Here is a 13,383-nt window from a genome sequence, read left to right as displayed (position 1 = left end):
CAGAGAAAGTTGACACAAGATGTGCATTGGCATTGTGAAAAGGGGCGTAAGCGTCTAGTGATGTCAGTTTGAGGGGCGGGTGATCTGTATTCATGCTCCAAGGGCACTTGCACTTAGAGAGATACATCAATGGATAAGATTCACACAAGATATCGGCACCCAACCCATTGTTTTCGCATGTGTAAAAGTGAGGAAAACTAAGGTAGGATGCATAGGAAAATATTTTATGATCGATTACAGTACGGTTAAAAATACATGTCTGAACAATTGAGACAATAATATTTTTGAGCAAACCATTCCTTTAATTAAAAAGCCATCACTGTTCTTACTATTGTAATGTCCCTATTCAATGTTTTCTTCAACACCTTCACGATAATTATGACATTGTATGATTTCATACAGAAACACATTTTCTAAATGGTCAGATCTATCAGAGTAGTGGTTATCAAGCAAGTTTTTTTAACTACATCCTGATTGTGTGGGTTATTAATACCTGACATTTCCATTTCATGATGAAGTTTAATCCTTTACGTGTGCTTTTTGGGTAGGCAAGACTAATCCACTTAGGCCTTGATTTACAGAGCATTTTCCAATGGGGTTTTGCCATTATAAACCGCTACTGTGAATTAGGCTGTTACTGTCAACACTTTCCCATAAAAATGTGTTCCTGTAAATCTATGTGCTTCTTCGAATGCCCCACATTCACGGTGCAAAAGAGTTTTAACTCCTAAATGCGCTGAAAATGACTTTTAAATTGTAAATTCCTCCTAAAGAACTTGAAGTTGACATTTATCTGCACATGTTTTACATGATGTTATGCATCTACTTACAGCCATTGAATTATCAGATACAAATAACATATCTATTTTTGCATTCCACATACCTAAAGTTAAAGGGCAGTAGTCATTTATAATAATGCTTATTGAATCTAATCTAAAGTATGATCTTTTGGGAGTTTTCCATTTAACATGCTATCTAATAGCTGAAAAGTGGTCATTAAATACTGTTGTTTCATGCTCCTTCCTCAGAAATTCAAATCAACATCTTTGGTACAAGGGGTCATTTGATTTGTAAGTTTTCTTAAAATAAGATGTGAATTTGTGATTTTGAAATTGTATTACTTTGTCATGTAAACTTGGGCTTTAAACAGAATCTTCAATTGTGCAGGTAAGACACTCTTCACCAAATCAAGGAGCACCTTCAATCCATAAAACCATATGCATATAAAGTGCTCTTCAAGCTTGATATTCCTTTGTCCTAAAGTAATGTGTAACTTTATCAGAATTATTAGGTATTTTTTTCGGTTTGGGACACAGCAACGTTGGTGCCCCCTCAAACCAAAAAGGAAAGTGGCCCTAAGAGCCTCTGGCCACAATCCTCTATCCCCCTTGTCATGATTGCAACTCACCAGCTTGATATGTTGCCCCGGCAACCAAAATAATAAGCATGACAATTCTCTTGAAGTGCTACAGCCCCTTTCAGCCACGCTGGAAAGAAAATAATAAACAATTGGCATTGCATTGGCTACAATAGCTGCCCTATGTGGATACGTGTGTTATAGGATAGCCACCAAACAAATGTTGACAATACAGGATAGAATTACGATATACAGGCTGTAGAATAGATGAAAGACACAGATCAGTAGCTGTTTGAAAACTATCAACACCCCAGCATAGACATATAAATCAGATTAGCAGCCCCAAAGAGTGTACACATGATCATGTGTGCATACACAGGACACATTTACAGCAACGAGGAAGATACACATGTAGGATAGATAGAGGATACAGATTAGAGGTTACCATATGGGTGCACATGTCTGAACATAGATTGAAATTAGAAGAGGACCATGGTTTTCAAGTTCAATTGGCATGAGTGTAGTAAGAAACATCTGATATTGTGGTCTGCCATAAACCAAGGATTGCTATTATTACATTTGAAAAATCACTGTAGTGAGTTAAAATATGATTACAGATGTTTTGAAGAAAGAACTAAATCCCATTTAGGGGCTGACAGTTTTGAAAATGTAGGCACTATGAGATTAAATGTGTTGGCTAAAATAAAAAAAAACACTTTGGTTAAATGGCAAAACATGAATTTCAGGCCAGACTGCAATGCCCGCACTTCATCAAAATGTTTCATGGTTCTTGTCATACAGCAACGTTCCATTTTTTGTGAATGTTTGACTTTTGAACGCCAAAGATTAATCTGTGTTATACACTTGACTTGAAAAGTCCATAAATTACAGAATAAACCAGTATGGCAGTATACAAATAAATCTAGATAAGATAATGTTATGCTAAAGCAGAACAATTGAAGTTTTATTTTTACCCGCATAAATAGATGTCTGCATGTACCAACATACCAGTTTATGTGAATCAAAATGATCTCATCTGGGTTTCACTGCTGTGTTTTAAAGATGTGCACAACCCCAACAAAAGCAGCTGTGTGATAGGTGTACCTGCTTAGTTTGTTTTGACACATGCTTGCAGACTATTATTAATGGTTTGAAGACCATTTGAAATTGCAGACACATTTTTTCTTTTTTTTATGTCAAATAACCTAAACATGTGTTTGCCAAAGGCCTTTGTGTGCTATATGCTAATTATATCTAGCACACACCCATTTGTGAAGTAAAGGTTTACTTTACAAGGTGATACAGAAAAATGCTCCAATAATATGGATACACTTAGATTCTAAGAATAGTCACCTGAGAAAAACATGGATGGACATGGCAAGGGTTGATACAATGGGCTACAGGCAGAGGAAAAGAAAGAGCAAGGAGTCAACCAAAAATACAATCATAATCTTTAAAGGCAAACCTTTCCAACAAAGACAGCATGATACCGTACAGGGAAATAAGATGACCTCTCCAGAATCAAAGTATTGTCCAATGACAAAGCCTCAACACTTTGGCTCAAATATCTTGAATTTGGATTCCTAGTACACTAACACGTTTAGCCTCATTATGAGTTTGGCAGCATGGGAAGCACTTGTGGTAACATGGTGGTAACAAAGTTAATGCTGCTTTATTACCAGTTTTCCTGCACTCCCAAATAACCAGATGGGAGGTCAAGTGGAGGAAACCCCTCCAGCAAAAACCCTACAAGTGGATCCTCCATTTTACTTTAAAAAAATTGACGGATTTATCATGGCAAAATTACCGTTTGCATTAAATCGGTCAAAATTCCCATTAAATCGTAGGGACTCTAAAACCAGGGATTAGCTCTGCTGTTACCAAGTGCATAACCCTTTGGTAAATCAGCAGGATCAAGTGACGGAATCAGAAACCGAGTTTGACAGTAATTCTGATGGATGTACTAACACACTTGTGATGATGCCCCTTCTGTCCTTCATTAGGAGTGGCTACTCAACTTTTACAGCCCTTGTTTGGAGGGACGGAGCTATACACCTGCACCATATCAATTTTGTTATTCTTCATGACTAGTGCTTTCTGGTGCAAATATATTTGCTTCGCAGCATAGTAGTTATCACTATCATCAATGTCTGTATTCTGAAGTGTATTAACCTCTGAGAAAACCATTGTGTCACTCAAGCTTATAAGCATTAATTTAAAGTTTAGTTATTGTATGTGATCAATGTATTGGCCAAAGAAAGGGACACTGCTACACATGTTGAACTCTAATAAACACGCTACTAAAGTGAAAACAGAATGCGTTACAGGATGAATGGATCAGATCAGATCATAGTTGTTCAGAACTGATAGGCAGCATGCAAAGAGCCTGAGCAGCACACTATAGAATATCAAGAAGTGTTGTTTATATTTTGCAAAATAAGTGTGCTGCCTTCTTTACATCAGGCAGTCGGGTGTGGGTCCCCTTTAAGATGGGGACCCGGGTCAAGTGCCCCATTTTGTCATCCATAAAGACATCTCAGATGGTGCATACCTATGGCTACAGTCTTCTAGTAGTGATAAAGACATCATGATATATTTTGCAAGCAACAGAATCAGAGCAAAATTTTAACAATGATGTGTGTAAAAAAAAGCATTTATGTATGTATTTATGTATTTATTTAGCATTTGTAAAGTGTGCCTAACCAGTATGTATCTGGGTGCTGCACAAGCAGAAGTAAGACATTGTACATAGGTTACATAGAGGCGACCACATACATTTACAAATGTACAGTATATATAAATTACTATATAGACATCCAGTGCTTAGTTCAGGAGCAGGATTGGAGCAAGAGTGGCACCGTTTGAATGTGTAAACATGTTTCTTACTTCAGGATGCAACTGGTATGTTTTGATGTTTGGCATCTGGAAATCACACATATGCCATTGTCAGTGCGTCCAGCGCCATCAAAGAACATGTGAGAGTTGCAGTTGTAACCCCAAATATGTTGATACTGTACTGGTAGCCGGGGGTAGTGTCAAGAGTGGGTTGGAAGCTGCGCACCCCTATGTGTCACAACCATGCAAGAAAATATATGGGGCCCTGCCACTTTTTTAAAAAAATATATATAAATTAAGCACTGATCAACCCCCATTTTGCAAATGTGAATCGGTGTTAATTGGGGTCCCATGCCTTTGCGGCCGCACACGTAAATAGCCGCAGATTGCTCTAAATCAGTGGAATACGTGCAGTCCTAGTGGCAACGCACTGAGCTCGTATGCACATTTGTGAGTCGCTTGCAGTATGTGTGTACACAAACTGCAGCTAGTGCGTGCGCAAACGCAATTGCATTTCCAGAAAGGCAAGCATATCATAATCTTGCTATGTTTGACATCTTCTTGATTTGGAATATTTAAATAGGTTGCAAAGTGCAGAAGTTTCAATTGTGTAAAAGATCAAAGATTCAAATACCGCTAACGGTACCATACGGAACACGACCCTGGAACAATTATTCTGCCAAGGCTTTCAATTGAGGGTTCGCACGTCCTCGAGAATCAGAGGCAAATTACCGTGATAACCTTTCCTAACAGGCACGGCTCTGCGCAGATTTCCGTCTCAAGTCGAAGATTCCGGAGTGCCCTTCTGCTCTTTTCATCTCACACTTGAATAAATTGCAGCCTGCTTCCTATCAAAGGCAGTGTCTTTCTGTTCCTCTAAGAAACATAAAATATCTTTCTTAGCCCATAAATAATTCTGAAATAATCTCATAAAAGAGGAAAACAGTGGTTTAGTCCCTGACGACAACGTGTGTCCAAAGGAACCATGAGCATCTATCAAGCTGCATTTTTTGTCTGTCGACTTTTTTAAACATGCCTGTGTGATAAGAACATTTTTTACAACTGCTTGACCAAACATGGCGACCGACCAAGCTGCGTGGCTGCGCTCCTAGGGCGCTTTCTAACACTTTATTGGCAGAGGGAGAATGATTTCATGGCACAGGCTTGGAAATGACCTCTTGTAATGATGGCATTTGCATAAATACATGCTGATGGCACAGAACACAGAATGTGCTGTGGGTATCATCACAATACGTTGTCTCCGACCGACGCCGAGACTAAGTTAGAAGCGCCGAATTATGCAAATTCGACTGATGCCAGTCCCTCATTACTGTCATGGCGGCGGAGGCAAAAAAAAAAAAAAAAAAAAAAAAAAAACACAGATCCTCGGAAGACAGCTCGACGCTGGGCCGCGCGCCAAAATGTTTGTTTTTGCTGACGCAGAAACTGAGTCAACAGAAGAAAAAAAAAATGATATAATAGTTATTCATCAGAGGATTCCATATCAGTGCAAAACTGAAACCTAATGCACTGTGAAGCGTGCGCCTACGCGGAGGCCTATCATTGCTGTTGACCCGTACCGTGTCTGCTTCGATATAGAAATAAATTATGGCAGCATTCCCCCTCACCCCCCAAAAAAAAATGAAATGGCTTCAAAACAATCCATTTGTTTTCCACACAACCGATCCTGAAACGTGTGTGATGGCGTGCGTCGTGTCATTGGCTTTTCCGTCACAATCTTTCCAGAAAATGCCACTTACTGCCACTGGCTTGTGTTATTGTGTCAGACGTTTTAATAATAGCAATAACCTGATAGCGCACTGCAATTTTCATCACTGTCAAGCAATGAACAAATGTATTTTTGCTGCTTGAACCATTTTTCAAAGTAATTTGCATCGATGTATGGATAAAATAAGACATCAGTATTTTCCAGAACGCACACTCCATTAGCACAAAGAAGCATTGCATTGCGGTGGATACTAGACGTACATAATTTCACATGAAGATAAAATAACCTAATTCACACGTCCTGCCTCTATATTGGTTCGGTGATGGCTCTTATTGTTCACTCGTCTTCAGCCAATGTCTTCAACCAAGAGCAAAGCAAGATTGCCAAAATAGCAGCATATTTGTACCTCCATATTGGAGTAATACAGGACAAATATGCCGAAGGCCAAGATCTGGCAAACAAGCAAATGTAGGCATTAGAAAAGGCCCAAACTGATCTGGACTCTGTAGAGCAAAGCCTATAGAGGAGCCAGGAATCAGAAAATGAAAGTGGGCAGTACCTAACCAACATAAAAGAAGACATGGGTATCCTGCAGCAGGAGAAGGTAGAACAGGATGCCAGAATGCTGGCCTTGCAGAAGGAGTACCAAGAAAGTTTGGACTCTCTACTGCAGAGCCAGACAAAGCTGGAACAGCAAATAAATTTCAACAGGGCAGGAATCAGAAAATGAAAGTGGGCAGTACCTAACCAACATAAAAGAAGACATGGGTATCCTGCAGCAGGAGAAGGTAGAACAGGATGCCAGAATGCTGGCCTTGCAGAAGGAGTACCAAGAAAGTTTGGACTCTCTACTGCAGAGCCAGACAAAGCTGGAACAGCAAATAAATTTCAACAGGGCATGCGCGGAGCAGGTAGTCACCCTGACAAACCGCCAAAGGCCAAGAAAAAGAAGAGAATAATAAACTAATTCTCAAAGACCTCGACACCCAGGCAGAATTTGATGAAGAGCACCAGAAAACTGGTGCGCTCCAAAGACAGAGGGATGACCTGGCTGCACAGAGGCAGTCTCTTATTCAGGAAAGGGACACCTTAGACCAGGAAGTCTGTTATTTAAAAGAGAAGATAGAAGAAAATCACCTGGCCCTTCAGGGACTGGGTGACCTCCGAAAAGACCATGGACAATTGTTAGAGCATACCAGGAGGGTGGAAGATGCTCTAGCAAGGAAGGATCAGGCCAGTATGGACATGACTCAGGAGGTAACCCTCCAGCAGCAAAAACTGTCCCAGTACTCTAAAACGACACAGGAAGCACAGAGAGACATTGGGCCTCATTACGAGATTGGTGGTAGTCATGGCGCAATAACATGTCCGGCACCGGACTCGTTCAATGGCGACTTACCGGTGTAGTCTGACCCCCCATAGGGCTCAATGGGAATGGGGAAGGCGCTAATAACGGTGCCGCAAATTGTGGTACTGTTATTGGCTCTGATTTCCCTTAACGGGTCCCGTCCATAACGCCTGGTCCGACCAGGCATTAAAGGATGGACCCGCTAAGGGAACTCGTAGCAGGGTGGTAAGGGATTACCGGCACCAATCTCCTTAACGGTGCCTGGTATCCCTTACCGCCCTACTCGTAATGAGGCCCAATGAGGCTCTCTGTGAGAAAAATGACAGGCTCCACAGACAGGTAGCTATGCAAGAGAAATTGATAGAAACTAGCAAGGCCTTGATAGAGGAACAGAAAGCTCAGGTCCCTGTATGGCAACAGGGAGCAGGGGCTGAGAGGATGAGGTCCGCTGGGAAAGGGAAACATCTGAGCATAACCTCTGGAACCCTAGTACCAGAGTCCTTCATCGCTTCCAATCCCTGGACTCTGCCAACCCCATGTCCACTGGCGCACATGAGCCAAGGGCCTCAGGGATGGCAGACTTCAATCCAATGAGGAATATGGGGCTCATAGACCAGCACCTCCCAGGAATGGATGGGGGGGCATCTGGGCATGGGTTCCCAAGTACTGTAACATTTAGTGGGAAACTCCATAAGAACAGGCCCACTAAGGGCATCCTGAAAACCTCTGTCCAGCTAGGACAGGGGGGGGGTACTTATCCAATCCTGGGAGCAAGGATGTATCAGAAGACTCCTCTGAGCGCCCCAGTACACAGGAAACTAGGTACCCACATTCTGACAGCCATTCCCAGGCTCGCTGAATCCGGGAAAGCCTAGAAGACCAGACAGGTACCTCTGGGAGCAGTGCCTCTGAGTCAGAGGAGGCGTGGACCAGGGTCACCCAAACCAAAAAGGCCAATAAGGTAAAAATGGCCTTCAAGGATCCCCTTAAACAAATCAAAGCAATAAGGAGCGTCATCACACCCTATCATAAGAACGCAAATTACACCTAGAGCTCTTTGAACAGATGATGGAAACTTTCCATTTGATGGACAGCAAAAGCTGTATTCAATATGTGAAATGGACCTTCTCTCCAGAATACTCCAGCTTCTTTGCGGGGCTGGAGGACCAAAATAATTCTAGATGGTCCACCTATTGGCGGCCATCTTGAAACCTTTTTCTGTGCACAGAAATACTCAGGAAGTTCGCAAGGCAGCCTACAACTTGCAATGTGGGGAAGAGCAGGCCCCACAAGAATTTGTTCAAGAATGAAAGCGTGCCTTTGCGCAGATCACCAGAAGGGTGCGCACTGAGAGCAAAGAGTTTGTGAATACATTTTTCCACGCTTTCCCCAAGTACATCATGACCCAGCTAGTGAGAGACTTTCACGAAAAAAGATCACTAGACTGGGTCATTGAACAGGCCGAAACAAATTTATGAGGTGCAAAAGCAATTCCAAAAACATTCCAAAAAGCCCCAAACCAACCAACACCCCTGCTGCTGCCAAGGTGGCGTAGGTGAAGGTTGCCCCAACTTTAGATTTGGAGATGGGGGGCCTAAAACCTGCCTGAACAGAATCAGAGCAATCCCAAGCCCAGAAGGCCCTCAGGCCAATCACCGTCAGGGAGCCAGGGAGGAAATCCCACAAATGGGACCCTAACTCTCCTGACTACATCAGCCCCCGCTACAAGGGGAATAGACCCATCCTGGGTTATCTGTGGACTCATCCAGCCCAAGGAAGGGGATTCAACCAAACAGCAGTTAACCCAGGGAACCTCCCATCTCAATTCCCACAGGAGGGCAGTAATTCCCCAAATCCTGGACAGAACTTCTCCCCCAGGTACCGGCAAAACTTTCAACCCCAGAACAATCCATCCTTCTTTCCCCAATTTCCTGAACCCAGACAACCTAATCCGGGAGAGGGGAGGCCAAGGGTGGAGGGGTACCCAAATTTTCCGAACCAAGGGTATTTTCAGAGAAGGGATAGCTACCCTTCCTGGGATCAGCACAGGAGAGAAATTAGAACCCTGTATCAGCCTGAGCGGGTGTCACAACTAGAGCGCCAGGTCCAAAACATGGCACATGATCTGGGTCGCATGCTGAGGGCTCAACAGGACCCTCAGATGAGCATGCCGGCGCAGAATGCCTCAAACTCAGGACCTGGTGCTCCAGAGCAATGACGGGGGAAGAACCCCCGACAACCCACCGGTTCCCAAGGAGGAGGCACAAGGGGAAGGGCGGTGTAAAGCCTTAGAGGAAGCTTCCTTCCCGACTTGTAAAAAACCTCTGGAAACCCAGGAACCGGAACCAAAATCTCCTGCCACTGAAAGTCCGCTGCCCAAGGAGCAGAGGGGGGTAGGAGAAATAAAGAGCCCAAAAAGGCCCATTTTGAGGAGGTACAAATCTTCCAATTTGAAGGAGAGGTGTCCTCAGAGGATACTGGGAAAAGGACCTTCTCCTTCAGAGATGGGGGAACTCCTCCTAAAGAAAAATGGGTCCCAAAAGATTTAAATCCAGACTGGGTAGATGTGGGGACTGAGCTTAAGCCGCCCATCATCCAACCCCAGAACCAACAACATGAAAATCCCCTGGTTCGAACCCATCCTGGTGACTGCCTCCAAAAATGGGGGGGGGGGCAGCACAGAATCAGAACCAGGGGAACCCAAAACTCCTCCCATATCTAGCTGTCACCTTTTCTTTTCAGATTCCCAAGACTCCAAACAGAATTCTGCCCAAATGTCTTTTCTATTAGTGTACAAAACCAAGAAATTAACCCAACAGGGGCCAGATTACAGAAAGTTTGCACTGATGCAAGCGCAAAGTTTGCATGGTATGAGCACTAGGCTTATTTTTAAAAACACTGGGACACATTCAACATCTCAACAAGTGGAGTTTGCCATATTAAAAGCACCAGGGCTAAAATTGCCCTGGTGCTAAAAAGATACATTTGTTATGCTTTTTTGGCCCAGGGCAGAGTTTGCCCTAGTGCTAATGCCATGCCGTATTAGCACTAGGACAAACGTTGCCCCGGTGCAAAAATGTAGTGAAAATGCACCTTATTTGCGTGAGGGCAATTTTTGCCCTGGCGCTTTTAATATGTCAAACTGCACTTGTCATTGTACAATAGTTTTCTAGTATGTTCCAGTGTTTTAAAAATAGGGCAATCTTTGCCTTAGTGCTAATGCCGTGCAACCCTTGCACTTGCACCGTTGCAAACTTTCTGTAATCTGCCCATAGTTGTCCAAAAATGTACATTATCTGTGCCCCCTTGAGGAGAAGGAGGGAAGATTCTATGCCCCGGTCCAGATACAGGGGCAGTGTACAATTTTGGCACTCGTGGGCACTGGATCCCAAGTTACCCTTCTGTCAAAAAGGGCCTTTGATAAACTGAATTCGGGAAGGGGGGAGAAATACCAAATACCTCTAACCCCTCTTCCTGGACAACTTCAGAACTTTGACGGGAAGGAAATTCCCATCGAGGGGAATGCAGATTTGGAAATTAAAATTGGGCGACACCAGGTGAAGTACCCGGTCATAGTTGTAACTCCAGAGGGCACCCCGTGTTTACTAGGGAAAGTCATCCTGTGTAGGTTGTCACCCCTAATAGATTGTGTGAACAAGGTCCTCTGGACCAAGACTAGCCGACCAATAAAATTGAAACAGAGTGTCAACTATGCTAGTTTAAACGGCACATGCCAAATGGTTGAGCAAAAATCTGACCAAGTAGAATTTCACTTCCAGAATAATCAAATCCCAGACGTGACAGTAATAGCAGTAGGACAACAAACTGGTTATGGGGGGTTCTCTCTATTTCTGAAAATCAACCTTCCTTCCAGTCTAAGGTGGCATTCCATACTGGAAGGAAACACTCTGAAAATCTTTACCAATCCACAATCAGACATTCCCACTGCTATAGTTCGGAAAGATGAGAAATCAGCTCAGAGCTTGGCTGATATTTAGCAAATTAGAGAGCAGTTGCTCATCCCTGTTCAGTTAAATGAAGGGAAATACTCTGTTCTCGCCTGTGTGTGTGTGAACAACGGTAAGAGCTTCATCAGCGAAGCCATGTTCCGCCAACTCCCAAAATATCCAGCCATTCCCACATTTAAACTGATAGACAAATGGGAAATGGATCTGGAAACACCCAATTCCAACCATCTCCTGCCAAGCAGGTTTATGCTCAAAATCTAGATAGGCAACAAGAGCATAGTCCATAATTGTTGGGTCGTGCGAGACGTCACTGCCGCCTTTTACTTAGGCAGTGACATTCGCAATCGCTTTGCCATTAGTTTGGACCTAATAAACTTCAAAGCTTGGCCCCTATTAGTGGATAATCCCATGGGCTTTGATGACCCAGCGAAAGCCTTTAGGTCAGCTCAATTGCTTCCTTATGCAGTTGAAATTCAGATTGGAGAGGAAGTCACCATCCCAGAAAGGACCCGACAATTCTCCCTGGAAGTGAAAGTTAAAAGAGGACAGACATTGAAAAACCCTGACGCTTTATTCATCTTAATGCTTATTTCCAACAGCAAGGTTTGGGGGTAAACCCAACACCACTAGTTAACATAGAACATGACACCATTCCAATAGAGGTGGATAACAGCGACTTAAAGAGTATCACTCTCGCCGCAGGCACCATTATTGGAATGGCGGTTGATGACCAACATTTTTCCATAGATTTAGGTAATGAACTGTTAGGACCAATCTCCAAGGACTGTTTTGACAGTGATAGTGATGACAACACAACACCAGACAGGATCTTTACCCGGCATGGGGGGAATTTCCTGGTGTACACTTCCTGCCCTTATGGTAAGGAAGATGTGACTTGTGACTTCAGGAGGGATGAGGTGATTTTCCAGGTCTGTGAGGACTAACTTCCCCACCTGAAGCCACCAGTACAAATCAGCACTTTGATCAGGGACTTCTCCACCCAGCTGGAGGAGGCCGCTGAGGTAGCCAAACCGGGAGTCTTTCCAGGCTTCAGTCAGATGGTTGAAGAGAGAATCAACCTAGCTGATGCCTGTGAGACTCTGGAGCAGAAGCAAAAATTGAAACAGGTTTTTTTGGATTTTCAAGATCTCTTTGCGGTGGACTCATATGACTTTGGTCACACCGACATCCACACAACAACAATTCACACATTATCCAATTAAGAACCTTGAGTCCCGTAGGATAATCCGTCCAGTCCACAGCACACTCAATAATCCGGTGCTGGGGATTTTGAAGCCAAACGGCCAGTGGATACTCTGTGCCGACATAAGGGAGCTCAACAAACGGGTCCATACTTCCCGATGGCCTATTCCCTACATTGACCAAGGGCTGGCCCAGATCCAGGGATCACAGGTATTCACTGCAATAGACCTGACCAATGGGTACTGGAATGTACCTGTCAGTAGGGAGGACCAATACAAGCTCGCTTTCACCTTCAGGGGGCAGCATTACACATGGACCCAGACTCCTTTCGGATACATCAACTCTGGCAATGAATTTAAAATTTTTCTACATAAGGCCATGCCCCGACCTGGGTGAAAGGGGTAACCTGGCGTATGTAGATTATGTTCTCATCAAAAGCTCAACTGTGGAGGAACACATAGTGGAGATCCGTAATGTTCTGACACATTTGAGGGGTGCCGGAGCAAAACTTTCCTTTCAAAAGGCACAGCGGTGTAGAACCCGTGTCAATTTCTTGGGGCATGAGATTACTCCGCAGGGTCTCTGTCCCCAGGAATAGAAAATGGAAGCACTCCAGAAAGTGAAAGGCCCCACAACTCTGCGGGAACTAAGGAGCCTCCTTGGACTAACTAATTACAGTAGAAAGTTCATTGAGGACTACGCAGAGATCACAAGACCCCTGATTCATCTTTTGAAGGGGGGTCAAGTGGGAGTGGAGTCCAGAACAAGCCGAGGCAGTAAGACAACTCAAAAGAAGCCTCTCACAAGTGCCTTGCCTAGCTTACCCTGTCAAAAACAAGGAGTTCTTCTTGGAGGCAGGGTTATCAAATACATGCTTGACTGCAGTATTGTACCAAAAGCATGACAAGGTTAATAAAATAATATCCTATATGAGTAAAACGTT

Source organism: Ambystoma mexicanum, chromosome 1q, assembly GCF_040938575.1.
Source record: "Ambystoma mexicanum isolate Mex_15411 chromosome 1q, UKY_AmexF1_1, whole genome shotgun sequence".
NCBI lineage: Eukaryota > Metazoa > Chordata > Amphibia > Caudata > Ambystomatidae > Ambystoma > Ambystoma mexicanum.
The sequence above is the reverse complement of the archived record's forward strand: the minus strand, read 5'-3'. Positions refer to the sequence as shown.